The 16,543-nt window shown below is 45.4% G+C and overlaps 1 protein-coding gene across 7 annotated transcripts in view; it reads right to left on the reverse strand.

Annotated features, from left to right (window-relative positions):
* APBA2 (amyloid beta precursor protein binding family A member 2) overlaps positions 1 to 16,543 on the reverse strand; it is a 1,150,852-nt gene that overhangs the window by 680,878 nt on the left and 453,431 nt on the right. For 2 of the 7 annotated variants that reach the window (XM_069222388.1, XM_069222385.1), the window contains exon 4: positions 7,623 to 7,738. The exons of the other annotated variants lie outside the window; for them this stretch is intronic. The gene's annotated coding sequence lies outside the window, so the exon portion shown is untranslated. The remainder of the gene's footprint in view (positions 1 to 7,622; positions 7,739 to 16,543) is intronic. 7 annotated transcript variants of the gene reach the window in all.

A 16,543-nucleotide genomic window follows, 5' to 3' on the forward strand; every position in this document is an offset into this window, starting at 1 on the left:
TGAAATATGTATTTGCATAACTTCTGCAAGATGTATTTCCCTAAAGTAGGTGTCTCTGACTTTTTCTGTAATAATATCTACCGATGCTCAATGAATATTATCCTGAACTAATTTTATTAGTGTTGTAATTGTGGCCATGTCAGGAAAGATTACATTAGTGCCCATCACATCCAAGATTATCAACAGTGATCTCCTCAGTGCATCAGGCAGGGCTGTGAGCAGCAACCTGTAAAAACTCTTGATCAATTTGGAATGACTCTACTTCGGTAATACACTAAGGCACTAAGGCCATAGGGGGTTATTACAACTTTGGAGGAGGTGTTAATCCGTCCCAAAAGTGACGGTAAAGTGGCGGATATACCACCAGCCGTATTACGAGTCCATTATATCCTATGGAACTCGTAATACGGCTGGTGGTATATCCGTCACTTTACAGTCACTTTTGGGACGAATTACCACCTCCTCCAAAGTTGTGATAACCCCCATAGTGTTGGTGCCCCTCTCATCAAGGTAACAATATTAGTAATGCCACCCTAATGCCAATGATCGTCAACAACACTGTCATAAACCTACACACACAAAGGTGCCATTCTGGATCTGAAAATCTCCAATTACCCCTACCTAAAGGCATATGACCTCATTCTAGTTGACTAGTCTGATCAAATGCAGATTCTGTTCTTTCTAACTGGCTCTTATACCAAAAATATGGTTTAGAGACACATCTAACCTTGACAAAGAAGCCATGGCCATCATGGCCTATCCCACCTTAATTGCGGGCACACCTCATCTTGACATAAACAAGACCAGTGGCAAGTTCTACTCCTGCATGTAATCACTTATTGACAAATGTGCACCTCTGAAGCGCAAATTATCCAGACCAAAACCCTCGAAGCCTTAGTTCTTTATGAAGAACAAAAGCTAATCAGAAAATATGAGAAAGAATTAAGAAAAGCATCATATTTCCTGAGTATGACTAAGCTCTGCAAAGTGAGAAAACAATACAGAGACCTGATCCTCAGAGCCAAATCCTCTCATATCGCAGCCCCCAGGCCTGTGAAGAACCGACCACCAGTGCAGCAGTGACCAGCAGGCAACCCTCACCCTTGCCCAGTCGGTGGCTGGCCCGAAAAGACACCGATGACAGCAGTTTCTCTCAGCATAGAGAGATGATTACTGGGCAAACGGTCATCTCTAATCAGAATAATCAGAATAGATTACAGTCAGTCAGGGTGGCAGATTTTATGTCCTTTGGTAAGCCATCCTCCCAGGCCTAAAATCAGGCCTTTAGTTTGAGGACACATGCATTTTGCAGTATTATCAGAGTGCGGTAAGATAAGTAATGCTGCAAAGAGTTGCAGGCAGATTGCTCCAAGCTTTTGGGGGGGGGGGGAGGGAGTACTGGAAATCTCCTGCTGTCAACATGAGTTTTCTTAAATCTGGAACTGAGAAGCAAATTTGCCTGGATAACATCCTGAGCTAAATTATTTATTTAAAAGTGAGGACATTGTAAAGGTTGTGAATCGCTGCCTACAATACGGATTGAAAAAATGCTCACAGGTGCCAAATAACTTAAACATTCCTCTAGAATACACCATTCCTGCTACATGGAGCATGCAATTTTAATAGTACAGAGCTGTGACAAATTGGGTTGTTGGTTGACTGGGGTGTGAACCCTTGTTAAGCAGCAACCACAGTCCTCACTAGGGGGAGGCAAGAGCCAACCCTAAATAAAACTGTGTTCAACCTTCTGGTAGCTAGGCACAGAGCAGTCAGGCTTAACTTAGAGGCAATGTGTAAAGTACTTTGTGCAACACTTCAAACAGTAGTACGTTGAAAACACCACATACAAAATATTCCACACAAACAGAGTGATTTGCAATAAAAAGACCAAAACAACAAAAATCCAACCAGCAGAACCAGAGATGAGCAACTTTAAAGAAAATAGCAAAAAAAAGCACAAAGTACCAACTGTGGTTATCCGGTCACACCGCACCGCAACTGTTGGAGGGTGGGCCATTAGTCGTTTGGCCTGCACAAGTCATGGGTCTGCACTCAATCACCACTGGGAACCAAACACCCCATTGTAGCGCTTGACTCTCAGAGTAGCGTTGCCGAGCAGTCTAAGACATACTCAAGGGAGGTGGTGTGGTCTAGTAATCATCATTCACAAGCACACAAGAATAACACTCAATAAATGATTGTCCAGTCTGTTCTGTTTCTTTTGATAAAGTAAAATTACATTTATTCACACACACACACACACACACTACTCAATACTATGCAACAATTTACAAATATACTCAAGTTGATGGAATTACTTTTGGATGACATTGCATAATCATTCTTGTCTCTCCTAAAGGGGGATATAAACCATCAACCCTCATGGCAAAACATTCACTTGTATTCCAATGCAATATTTTGACTGTAACTTAGAGCGAGAGCACCTAATACTGGCAATAAAGTACATCTACTTTGAGCATTAGTAGCTGTTAGTCTCATTACTCAAATATGCAAAAACAAAAAACAGGTATAGGCATGTTGGAATGATTTGTGCCGTTTTGATTACTCTCGGCATGATCTACTCAGTCTAACCACAGGGTGTGGGCAAAAGTTCATCATATTTCACATTGAATCATTCAACATACAAATGGTGCACAGTTGACACAGTCCCTAAAGGAGATCACTTGGATGTTAAACATTGGTAGTACCATCTTTCACCCCCAGAGGGTGCCTTTTCATATGACCCTACACATGTCATATCATTGGCCACAACGCTGCAGCCATACGTTTTTAAGCACATTCAACATAAAGTGCTGCACTTTAACCACAGTCCCTAAAGGACTCTATTTCTGTAAAAACACCTGTAATTACAGCCTTTCACCCCTAGAGGGTGTTTACCATTATAACAATCAGTTGTTATCACCATTCAGGCCACAAGAACTGCAGCCATGATCTTCACCCTAGAGGGTGCATTTCCACCACCCTGAAACAAAAGTTCCAGCTGGGACTAGGCTTGTAAACACTTTTGAACCCTTGACGGGTTAGTCCTCTGAAACAGAGGGTGGGGACATTTGGTAAATTTTTTGGAGGAAGGCTGTTCTCCTCCTTCAGTTCCCCCTATCCATTTGTCTGGTGTTGGTGGTGATCCCATCCTCCTGGGGCCACCACAAGCCCAAAACATGCAGTTTTTGACTAAAGACTTGGATCCATGGGCCAGGCCCTTCAGGGTACAATGGGGCACTCCTCCTGGAGAATGCATACTTAACTAGTGGTTCTGTCACTGCTCTGGGAAGAGCCACTCCACTGCTTTCTAGCATGCCACTGCTTGCCCCCACACCAGATAGGACTCATTGGGGAGCGGTGCAGGAAGCCCACCCCAGGCCACTCCTGCTAGCTCCCCGTATGACCAGCACACTCCAGTACTGCTGCAGGAGGCAGCACTCTGCTGTGGTCTGCCCACTCCTGCGGGTAGACATTTCTGAACTGGCTAGTGATCTGCCCACTCCTGCGGGCAGACCAGGAGGAGGCAACTGCGTGGGAAAACATGCCAGTGTTTCTCCGCCTCCACTTCTTCTGTCTGCCCACCCCGGCGGGCAGGCGTGATTCCACCAGAGGCCGGCCTGGCCACATAGGGAAGTGCAAAGGTACCCCCCCACCAATCTTTGGCAACAGGGGCCCAGGGATGGGGTCCTTGGCCCCTGTAACCTCTGGACATATATTCACAGAGAACGCAATGGCTGATGCTCTGGCCCCGTCTACTGCTTCACAGGGAGCACAACTGCAGTCCTCGGCTTGTCTTCAGCAGTGGCCCCTCCCACACTAGGCTAACCACACTCCCTGACTATGCTTCTCACATAGGGGGCCCAGGGATGGGGTCCTGGGCCTCTACCTTTTCATCATAGATTCAGCGTGATGGTGCTCCCTCACACAGGTTTTTTCTCCAGGACAATATAATGGCGCTCCCCGGCTCTGATCTTGTTAGGGGCAATTCCCGGGCCCAGGCCCACCTGGGGGCCTCAGTGGAATCAGTGGCAGAGCCCCACCTGCTTTGTCGCCAGAGCTGTCTAAGGTCAAGTTTGCCACAACTTCTCCAGGTTATATCTTGAGCTCCGTGAGCTCTTGCCACCTGGGGCACTTTCTTTTAGGGCCCCTAGCCTAGAAGGCTCCCAACTTGGTGGAGAGCCAGCCCCACTGACTCCCTGACCAGCCTTTCATCTGGGTGCCTTCCTTTCACCTTGGCAGTGTGCTCTCCTTGTACCAGAGCTCAGTCTTTTCCCCAACTGGTCCTCAGGTGGAAGAGTCCTTTCCCCAGTCAACAGTCAGGGGGTTCTTCTTTCCAGGTGTCCATGACATCCATCTTTAGTCTTTGTGTTTTGCAGAGAAGCACATCCTAGAGAGAACTCTTTCCCTTTGTGCAAGATCTTTTAAGTGGGGGCCGAAGTGTCCAGCAGAGCTGCCCCTCTGGCCTATCCTGATGTGCACATCACTTCTCCACCCCTGTCCCAACCTTCTTGCAGTGTTCTGGGATAGCTCAAAATGGCATTGTCCAGGTATAAGTTGCCACATGTGCTCTGAGAGACTCAGCCCTGCTCCCTGCCAGGGCCTCTCCTAGCAATTCCTCCTAGGAGCCCTTCTTTGTTGAGGATCTTGGGCAGGCCTAGTTCCTGGCAAGGAATGACAGTTGGCTGATTGATGCAAAGCCCTGCTCCTGCAGCTGGACAGAGCAGTAATTTGCCCAGTTTCTGAGCTGAATTAGAGAACAATGACATTCCTGGATGAGCCATAAGCTGTAAAGATATTAATTCTTTTCATACAGGTTACATTGTACATTGGTGCGACTCTGAAGTCTGTGGACCCTAGGGAACTGCAGTAAATGCCAGCATTTCCCATGGACATTTAATGGAGTGTTACTACAATGAAGACAGTAAGCACACTGACTATCCCTCACATGTGTACACCCATCTCATAAGGCCTACTACAAGTCACCACCCACTGCTACCTAGGTGCAGTTCTTGGGATGCGTACAAAAGGAATCCTACCTGCATAGCCCACATGCAGGTTTACACGTGTGTGCTCATGGGTAACTACCCCTGGGCCTGGTACCATTGCTGTATCACATCAGCCCTTGCTTAACAAGGCAGCACCAGCAGTAAACATGTGCAGTCCATTTTACCATGAGTTTACTGCGGGTAAGTCCCAAACTATGAGGCCCCTTCACTAAAAGATCAAAAACAAGGTGATCTAAATGCAAAAAATCAAGCCGGACCAGGTAGTCAGAACCATCCTCTCACAGGGACAAAGTTACAAGTTCAGGCTGACCATGATGGAGTGTAGAACGCCTACAGGGACCCACATAGGCCCTCTGTACACAGTACCCTAAATACTGGCGGGAGGACTGAGCTGCATTGCTTTGCGAGACTGGGCATCTTCTGTCATTCGTTCCAGTGAAGTTTCTGGTGAGGCTTTGCAGGGCTTTGAGTCACTGAGGCAATTCCTATAAAACTAGCAGCTGTGTGACAAAGTTTTGCATCTCTCTGCATAAGTTCAGTGAGGCTAGCAGCTGTGCAGCAAGGCTTTGAGGTGCTTTACAATGCATTGTTTTGCATCGGTTCCAATGAGGATCACAGCTGGGCTTTGCAGAAGCACCTTCAGGCCTACTTCAAAAGTCTAGGACTGGGGTGGCACCACTTGGGAAGGCAGAACTCACAGATGGTAGGGTCCAGGTGCTGGTTTCCAGTTTATTTGAAGTCTGTTGTGTCCCTGAGACTTCTGATCAGGAGAGCAGCAAACTAGCCCTTGGAGTCACTCTGGATTTTGGATCAAGATATGCAGGTCCAGTCGTTCTCACCCATGCAAGAGAGCAGCAAGTAGCAAGACAGCACAGCAAGGTTGCAGTCCTTCGGAGCAGCAGCCCAGCAGAGTGTCAGTCCTTTCAGCAGCACAGCAATCCTTATTCCTGGCATAGTATCCACAGGTACAAAACTGTACTGAAGAGTTGGTGTCTGAGGTCCAGTATTTACACCCAGTTGTGCCTTTCAAGTGGAAGAAGCTTCTAGATGGATGCCTTTGAAGTGTACAGGCACCATGCTTTCCTGGCTCTGGTTCCAGACTAACTACAGGGATATCCAGACCTTTGTGTTGTTGTAGATAATTCTTAGTTGCTTGGACAGAGGAGTTTAACTTAGCCTCGGCTTGCAGGTCTGTGCCCTTTTACCTAGATAAGCATGGTCTGTTTTATTATTCATGTTTATTCATTTTAGCACTGCTTGCAATTCTTGCATTTTAGAAGAAATGTTTTATTTTATAAACAGTTGCCATTCCGTGAAAGAGTCATTATCACTAATGTACTTATTGTATTGTCAGACCTCAGCCTTTGTGCCTCTACAAAGCCGGATTTGGAGACTGGATGCCAAACTTGTAATAGGGTTTGGGGCGCTTCTCATGGACATGGCTTGGGTAGCTTGGGTTTAGCACGCCTTGCTCTCATTATGCCATAAAATACACTTTAGGGAAGAATTTTGTATATTGATGTTTGTTGCAAAATGTTGGACTTGTTCATATTCACATCACTTATTCTTACAATGCTGATTCTGTCTCTTGTCATTGTCCTAACTCATTGCAGCTTATGTATTTTATCCTATATTGCAGTCTTTTCATAAATGTATTGAAATCTATCCTGCATCTTCTTTCTTGCCTGTATGTGTGTAAGAGACTCATTTCTAATGAGAGAAAATGGTAAGACTTGTTGCAACGCGATTTCCCTGAGAGGATTTCTGAGTCCATGCACTAGGCTGCCAGAAATCACCTTCACTATTCAATTTTTGGTGAGGTACTGCTAGAAAGCAGGAAGAACTGGGCCGACAGTTGCCAACTTGTGTAGGAATGACTCAGTCTCTTACAAGCAGAGGTGCAGCTGCCCCTAAATCCAGTCGTCTTGTAGAGATACAAGAGTCCTTGTGACAGTGTGGAGGCAGGACACAGTCTTTTCAAATGCAAGTGGGGCTGAGCCCAGCTCCTACCTCCCACCCTGCCAGTGATGGCCCATCCAAGCACACCTAAGCTCGGTATTGCATGTGGCTATCTAGGAGGAATACAGAAAGCCAAACTGTCAGCTATACCCAGTTATGTGATCAGAGACAGGTGGCAGGCACTAAATGGATAAAGCAGGAAAATGCCAACTTTCTACAAGTGCCATTTTCAAAATTGTAATTTAAAATCCAGTTTCACCATAAGTTAGCGTTTTTCATTACAATTCCAAAGCCACCAAACATGATCTGAGCACCTTCTTCCATTTGAAAATTGTACTTATAAAATGTAATGCAGTAACTCCAATGTTACCCAATGGGAGAGATAGGACTTGCAGTAGTGAAAAATTAAGTTAGTTTTTCCCTTCCAGGGCATGTAAAACTTAAAAGTGCATATCAATTCTTTGAAAAGGCAATGGGTAGGTCATGTCTACTGTTCTCCAGCAAAGCAGAACAAAAACAGAGTTGTCACCCTATTTCATAAATGGCTTTCCTGATTTTAGATAAGGTCGAGAGGGATGAAAATGGGAGATGGCTCCTAACTCATCTTTTCATTACCAACACTCAGTTTTTCTGGCATAATGTATATGACCCTACTGGCATAGACGCGGAATTCTCGGAACACATTTCCCACATTCTTCTGTCATGCCCAACTGAAAATCTCCTTCTGGGTGGGGATGGGTGGACCTTCACATTGGTGGCAGTCTTCTCTCCTAATAAACAAAAATTAAAAAAAAACAAAAATGCAATATTGCTAAGGTAACGTCCTATTTTCTTTTCTTTATTGCTACATAGATTATTGAGATATATGCATTGTTTACTAATGTATATTATACTGTACATCTCTGTATTTCAATTTTGTTATAGGTATTAGTCTTGTTACAATATACTGCCCTTCTTGTTAAATCTTTTCAACAAAGCATTCTTAAACTAAAAAGAAAGACCTGAAGAAAAACTGAAATAAACTAAAAACTAATAACAAGGAGGGAAAGAAAGAAGTAGGAAAATAATGAAGTAGTGTACAAAATACCGGGAGAAAGAGAAAAGAGAGAAAAAAGGAGAAGTTAAGAAAGACTGAACTCACAAATGGGGAAATAAAAGAAATCAAAAAAAGAAAGGAAGAAATGAAGCAAAGGAAAAAACAGAGAGAAGGACTGGGATTCAAGAATCAAAGGAAGAAAAGTAGCAGCTACAGATTTTTTCAAAATTAGGGTAGACTGCATCAACCAGCACTGTCAGGGTTGGAATCCTCACAAAAAGGTGCACTTTGTTTTAAATAGCTGCCTTATCAGATGGGCAGCTGTATATTTTCAAGCCTGTTGATCGAGCTATTCAGTGACAGCCTGCTAGCTATTAGTAGCTCACAATCAGCTTGTTTGAAACAAAACACTTGATGTAGGTAATTGACATATCACAGCATGCATGTCCTGATCACTCTTGAGTTAAATGAAATCGTGCCCAAACAATTTTACTTTCTCTTGACTAGGCTATCCATACATTATCCAAAGAATACCAAAATGTTTCTCTGATATCCATAACAGTGCACTCTGATGTACTATGTGCATGCTTTATTGCTCAGTCTGAACTTGTGCAGTCCTTCTCGAATGTGCATCCATGCACATATTTAAGGCCTGATTACAAGTTTAACAGACGGTTTTGCCTGCCGGCCAAACTTCCAAGGGGGAGGTTGCTGCCATAGTGGCTACCTCCCCGCCAGGCCCATTACTAGTCTCCCACTAGGTTGGTGGATGGAAACCTGAGTTTCTGCCCGCTGGCCTAGTGAGAAACACCCTCCAGCATTGCCTCTGGCTTGTAATCGAGCTGGCAGCAATGCTGTAGGATGCAGGGTGCACCAGCACCCTCACAATGTTCACTGTCGGGCTGGCCAGGGGGGCCCCAGGACTGCCCATGCCCCTGCACCCGTTCCTCACCAGCCTTTTCATGGCAGTGTTACCGCCAAGGAATTGCTGGTGGAGAATGAGGTCGTAATCCTCAGGGCAGAGCTGCTTGCAGTGCTGCCCTGGCGGATTAGGACCCCCACAACCGCCAGACCCCGGGACAACTAATCCTGGTAGTCCGACCGCGGCACGGCCACTGTAGTCATAATGTGGACCTTGACATTGGTGGCAGTCTGACCCCCACCGCGAGCCTGGTGGTCAAGTAACCACGAGACTTGTAACGACCGCCTTAAAATTGGTGCCCAGTATAATGGCAGATCAGCTCAATTTACATAATTTGGTGGGCCTCAGCGCTAACATTGTTGATTTAAATTGCATACAGTTATTTTAATCTCAACAATGGGAGGATTAGGAGATGATACAGGTTATTTTTGGAGATATTCCACCATCTCTTTACCACACAATCCCTTTACCATGCAGGTTAGTCCAATGCAGGTAAGTATTTGTGGCTTTATCATGCATGTCTTTGCCATGCAGGTAAGTATTTTTTTAATCTCATAAATATGATGTGATTTTTTTTTAAAGGGTTGGGTAGTGGTGAAGGGCGTGCAGGTTAATTTTAGGGTTTAAGGATGCATAGTGGTAAAGAGAGGGAAGGGTGAATTGAGGATTTAGTGGTGGGCAGTGGTAATGGGTGGTAAGGGTACTTTTAGGGTTTAGAGGTGGGCAATGGTGAAAGGAGGTAAGGGTAATTTTAGCATTGGTAAAGGGAGGCAAAATTAATTTTATGTTTTAGGTGTGGGTAGTGGTAAAAGGAGGTATGGGTGATTTTAGGACTTAGAGGTGGGTTATGTTAAAGAGTTTTTAGGAGTAAATTAAAAACAGGGGCCCACCATGCTCAGTGTTGTCATTGATGATGTAATTGAGTATGTCATGAGTGATGCAATCTGTGAGGTCATAAGCAGAGCATGGTGGGGGCACAAGTTCTAGTTAGTTCCGGAAATTATTGCTGCTGAATTTCAGTGGTTTATAGAGTTGAAAATGTTATGATTTAACTGTGATTTCACCTAACTGTAATGTTACTTTAACCATTGTTTTTGCAGTGAAATTCTGAGGGGTTTTCAACAAAAAGTAAGATATTACCATATCTAACTATAACACCAATTTTACTTTGTTTATTTCAGTGAATTTCTATGGTTTCTTTAACATAAGGTAAGATTTGTATTTCCTTACCCAATTTGCAGCTGGCCTCCAAAGCCCCACCATGCATGGCCTTCATGCATGCATAGAGGGAGGTGGTTGCAGGGTCTCCTGGGAGGACAATCCTCTAAAGGTATCCAAACCACATTATTTGCAATTGAGTTTCCCAGTCCCTCAAGAGTATCACAGAACTCTCAGGGGTGTTTTGAACACTCACTTAGGAGTTCCTCAGGGGTCCCTCTAAATCCCTCAGGAGCCCTGCAGGATTGCAGTGATCCCCAATTTCTTTTGTTTAATTTTGAGCTCAGATGGTCTCACAAGGGCTAGGGGGTCAGGTCACTCATAGCCTACTATTTTTTGTCCTTTTTCAAAAATGTCCTTAAGTCCATTGATGGGCATTGAAGCATTTATTTTCATGTTGAGGCTAGCTAATCAGAGCGATCATTCTGAAAAAGCCTCCTCAGCCAACTGGAAGGCTTGAGTTATTGAATTTCAGCCCAATGGCCCAGTTCTCAATAAATTCTGAACCTTAATGTATCAAAAGCAGCTGCACCAATTTACACCAAATCACCAAAAGCATGCTTTCTGGGTAAAGGTCTAGCTTTTTGGTGTAATTCTGTGCGGCTGTTTTGGCTGTAGAACATTAAAAAATGCCTATGGAAATTGCACGGGGAAATTGCATGTTGTGACACCCCCTTTTTCTCCATCCCTGCTAGACAGATAACCCTGAACGTTTTGGTAGTTTGTGCGTGGTAAAGGCATGTGTGGTAAAGATAGCAATCCTGTGATTAAGACATAGCATTCCTGGTGCTCATGATGTTGTAAAGCTACTTATGTAATAAGTTGTGACACTGAACAAGCCTGCAGCAAGGGTCTGGCTGGTCAGGCCTTAGGATTAGCTTTATATCCTACTGAAAATGTGCCACCATAATGTTGAAACATAAGCTAATGAATTAATATAAAAATATATGGACATTTAACAAATGCAATAACTGAAATAATGTTTGTAAAACATTGTAAATAATGTTTAGGAAAATAGTTATTTTTTTTTTAAAGTGCCACCTTTGCAAGAATATACTGTCAAACAATCCTAGAGACCCCGGTGTATGTTAGAATGAACTAAATGTTAGGATAACGCTCATGTAAATATGCCCTTCTACTTTTAGAGAGATAAAGGTCAGGGAGCAGGAGGAACTGATACCCTAAAATCAGACCATCACATTTGTGGCATGCTCAATCAATAGTACAATTTTCCCCCCAGTGGCTGCCAAGGTCTGTTTTGAACCAAAGTATTTCATGTGGGGGAACACAATCACTGATTTCAGATCATCACCTGACAGTCATCGTAATAAATTTCAGATCACTAGGTATTTTTGTGTTTTATTCACATATACATTATATTGTGTGTTTGCATTATTGTTGTTGCAATAAAGTTGACTGATCCGATAAACCGAGGGTGCAGGGTGCAGGAAAGGGTGTTGAAATAGCAAGTTCATACACATAAGACAATTCCACAGTATTATGATCACACGTTAAATGCATAGAGCACAGCAACATAATTTGACCACACGCTCTCTAGGATGTACACGTCTTGTAGTTTCTTTGCCCCTGCATATAAGGCAATTGGGCCCCAAAAGCACCTTGGACAGAATCACCCTCAGTGTCCTGGGGCACAACAGGCATGTGTGCCTGCTTTCAACACAGAAAGTTCTTTGGTGTTACAGAAGGGGCTACAGACCCATGCACATCCCCTTCTGAAATACAGATTATGCCAGAGCAACATGCAGACCAGTAGGATATGTGTCCATTGTGACTCCCCTCACTGAAATGACCCCAAAAAAGATTCAAAGGAAGGTAAACTGGACTCTTGACTGTCAAAAGACCTTTGACACCCTGAAAGAAGCAATGTGCTCAGCACCAGTTCTTAAAGCCCCTGGTTATTCTAAGCAGTTCATTGTGCAGACAGATGCTTCTGACCATGGGATAGGAGGCGTCCTATTCCAAACCATTGATGATGGCCTTGACCAGCCTGTCGCTTTCATTAGCAGGAGGTTATTCCCCTGCAGTGCTGGAGGGCCATTGAGAGGGAGGCCTTTGCGGTGATTTGGTCCCTGAAAAAGATGAGACCATCCTTGTTTGGTACTCACTTTGTTGTTCAAACTGACCACAGACCTCTCAGATGGCTGATGCAAATGAAAGGTGAGAACCCTAAACTTTTGAGGTGGTCCATATCCCTACAGGGAATGGACTTTGTAGTGGAACAGAGACCTAGGACTGCCCATGCCAATGCAGATGACCTTTCCAGGTTCTTCCACTTAGACAATAAGGACTCTCTTGGGAAAGGTTAGTCTCATCCTCTTTTGTTTTTTGGGGGGGGAGAGGGGAGTGCCACTGTTGGCATGGTTACCCCTCTCCCCCACATTTTGCCTAGTGTTGATGTCAACTTTGATTAAAACTGGGCTAGGATCCTGCTAACCAGTACCAATGTTCTTTCCCAAAAACGGAACCATTGTTTCCACAATCGGCACAACCCTGCCACACAGTTGAGTCCCTTGTTAAAGTTACCCATGGTACCAAGGGCCCTGTAGCCAGGGAAGGTCTCTAAGGGATGCAGGATGTATTATGCCACCCTAGTGGACCCCTCACCCAGCACATTTACACTGCCTTGCAGCCTGTGTGTGTGGGTGGGGAGAAAAAGACAAAGTCGACATGACACCGCTCTTAGGGTGCCATGCCCACCAACCACTGCCTGTGGCATAGGTAAGTCACTCCTCTAGCAGTTCTTCCAGCCCTAAGGCAGGGTTCACTATATCACAGGTGAGGGCATAGCTGCATGAGCAATATGCCCCTACAGTGCCTAAGTCTATTCTTGGAAATTGTAAGTGCAATGTAGCCATATTGTGGTCTGGGAGTTTGTCATTACAAACTCCACAGCTCCATAATGGCTTCAATGAATACTGGGAAGTTTGGTATCAAACTTCTCAGCACAATAAACCCACAATGATGCCAGTGTGGGATTTATTGAAAAATGCACACAGAGGGCATCTTAGAGATGCCCCCTGTAAGTTAGCCAAACTGCTAGTGTAGGCCTGGCCGGTCTGTGCCAGCCTGCCACATTCAGACAAGTTTCTGACCACATGGGGTTAGTGCCTTTGTGAACTTTGCGGTCAGAAACAAAGCCTGTCCTGGGTGGAGATGCTTCACACCTCCCCCCTACAGGAACTGTAACACCTGCTGGTGAGCCTCAAAGGCTCAAGCCTCGGATTACAGTGCCCCAGGGCACTCCAGCTAGTGGAGCTGCCAGCTCCCCGACAAAGCCCCACTTTTGGCTGCAAGTCAAATTAGTGAAAACAGAGAGGAGTGACCACCCCAACCAGGACCATCCCTAAGGTGTCCAGAGCTGAGGTGACCCCCTCCCTGCAGAATCCTCCAGCTTGGTTTGGAGGACAGGGACCAAAAGGATCAGATTTGTTCCCCCCTCCCCAAAAGCAAGGGTCACAAGGAGGGTGACCCCTTAAATGCCCCTTAATCTAGGATTTAAGGGCTTCCCTGAACCCAGCTCACCAGATTGCAGGTGACCTATGAGAAGAATAAGGACTGCTTAGCTGAAACCCCCAGAAGAGAAGAAGGACAACTGATTTTGCACCAGTCCTACTGGCCTGTATCCTGCTTCAAAGAACCTACTAAAGAACAGCAATGCATCCAGTGGGACCGGTGGCCTCTGCCAAGCTCCAGAGGACTGCCCTGCACCTAAAAGGACCAAGAACTCCTGTGGACAGCGGTCCTGTCCAAGAAGAAACCAACAACCCAGGACTCCCGCCTCACTCTGAATGCATGAGTCCTAACCACTCTGCACCCGATACCCAAGGCCCGTGTCCAGGTGGCCCCACCGGCTAGAGAGGATCCCCAGGTGATTCTGAGCAAGTGGCCACCCTGGGTTGACCTCTCCACCCTTCCACAATGACGCCTGCAAAGGGAATCCTGAGGACACCCCTGGCTGCGAAAGCTCTGGACGAAGATATCAGATGCCAAAGGACACACTGCACCTGCAGCCCCCTGCCCTTGGGGAAACTGACACCCAGTGCAGCCATGTTCAGCAGGCGGCCCTCCTTCCTGTTCAACTGGTGGTGTGCCCGAGACACCCCCCTGGACCTCACCTGCAGCCTCTGAGTGACCCACAGGGTCACGTCATAGACCAGCATTGGAAACCCGACGTCCTGTTTGCACCCTGCACCCAGCCGGCCCTGTGCCGCTGAAGGTGTGTTTTTGGTACCTACTTGTGGCCTCTCCAATGCTCCATGGGTACTTACCTGCAGGCAGGCCTGATTCCGAGTACTTCCTTTCTCCATAGGAGCCCATGTTGAAAATTGTTAATCTTGGACCTCTGCACCCGGCCAGCCCAGTGTTGCTGGTTGAGGGTGTTTGGGGTTAACTTGAACCCTAACTGGTGGACTTCCTAAAACCCAGAGACTGTAACTGTAAGTGTTGTACCTACCTGTAAAAACAACCTAACATTTCTTCCCCCAGGAACTGTTTCTGAAAATTGCACTGTGTCCATTTTTAAAACAGATTATTGCCTTTATTTCAAGAACTGTATAACTTATCGATTTCAAACAAAGTATTGTTGATACATGTGTGAAATACGAATCTATTGAAGTAAGTACCTGCAACTTGAATCTTGTAGTTTTAAAATTAAATGAAGAAAATATTTTTGCTATATAAAAACCATTGGTCTGGAGTGTGTGCGTGTGTGCGTGTGTGCGTGTGTGCGTGTGTGTGTAACAAATGCTTTGCGCTACCCTCTGATAAGCCCAACTGCTCAACCACACTACCACAAAAGAGAGCATTAGTAATAATCTACTTTAGCCTCTGTTAAGCCTCTTGGGAACTCCTGGACTCTGTGCAACAATATCACTTTTTGATATAGTATATACAGAGCCAGCTTCCTACAACCCCTAATGAGCTCTGAATCGTATAGTCAAAATGCGGCATACTAGTCATACTATCATTTTATAGGGTGGGTGTGATTATCTATAGGGCAGGTTTATTGCCTTTGTTGCAGTATCATTACACTAGTAAAAGCAACAACATGTTCTACATAACCATTGCAATGCCACTGAAATCAACAGGGACAGTATCAATATGAAACACGTTATAACCCATCAGTGAAATCAATAAGGGCAGTATCAACATTCAGTAGTATTCACTGTACTAATAAATGTTTCATTACCTTCAGGGAACTTCTCGAAGCCTGGCTGTTCGAGCAGTAGCAGCACCTCCATCCCCCTACTCCCCCCACCTCCTCAGCACCTTGAGACCCTCATGGGTGAGTAGTGCACTTTACAAATTCCTTATTGATTGATTGATTGACTGTTAACCATCAACATTGTAAACAAGCAATTGAATGTGCCTCAGAGTCTATCTTTTATTTTCAATACACCACTACTAAAGCTGTACGAAAAACCAACAGGGGTCTCTGCACACCAGAGCCCAAGAGTAACAGCTACAGTATCTGGAGTGCTTGAAGTACAGGGCAAACCTCTACTGTGGGTCAGGGTTTCAATCTCATGGGACAGGTAGGTTAGTTTTTATAAGAACATTCTGGGAAGCAACTGCACTGTGAGCAACATGAAAAGGACATATGCAAATGTGATGGCCCATGTTAAGGCTCGTAGGGTGTTTCTTTGCCCAGTGGGAGGGAATATGGAATAACAAGCTTGGAGCCTCTCCAAGATGATTTGTTTTTTGCCCATGCAGTCACATTTTCATTTTTCCGACAACTGTGGCATTGTGCAGTGCTCTTCTTGCACCTGGGTGTCCCTGCAGCTTCCATGGGGTGCTCGGTGTGCATCTATGGCAAGGGCAACACGGAAATCCCATGCCAGTTGCAGCTTGTCAGGTACCACTGCTGGCACAGCTTGTGTGCCAGCACGGAGCTGGCCTCCTCTTCTCTGCTTCCACCTCAGGAGAAGCATAACAGCTGGCTTAATGCTGCCTGCCAGAGGCAGGAGCAGCATGGTTCCTCCTGCCTAGAGGCAAGTGGCAGTGTGCCTGCATTCTTCATAAACATGATCACAGGGTGGGAGATGTAAGTGACATTCAGCTCCTCTTCTGTCCCAGTGGATGGGGTCCCTGGATCATCCATCCTTGTGTCAGGCCCCAGGCAATGATGCCTCAATGGCTAAATGTTGGCTCAGGCTGGACTTGGCAGTTCGGGCTGGACTGTTCCCATGAGGAACAGGGTCAAGACTGATTTGCATGTGGCTGGGTTCAAACTGGGGTGGCATGGTGAGCAAAAGAACGATAGATTAAACACAGATCTGTGACTGGAGGTGAGTGTTTGCATTTTTCATTACTCGGTCCATCATCCTTTTGTGTTGCTAAGGCTCAGGGAAGCAGCCACACACATCCCCGCACAAT

Source organism: Pleurodeles waltl, chromosome 3_1, assembly GCF_031143425.1.
Source record: "Pleurodeles waltl isolate 20211129_DDA chromosome 3_1, aPleWal1.hap1.20221129, whole genome shotgun sequence".
Classification (NCBI taxonomy): domain Eukaryota; kingdom Metazoa; phylum Chordata; class Amphibia; order Caudata; family Salamandridae; genus Pleurodeles; species Pleurodeles waltl.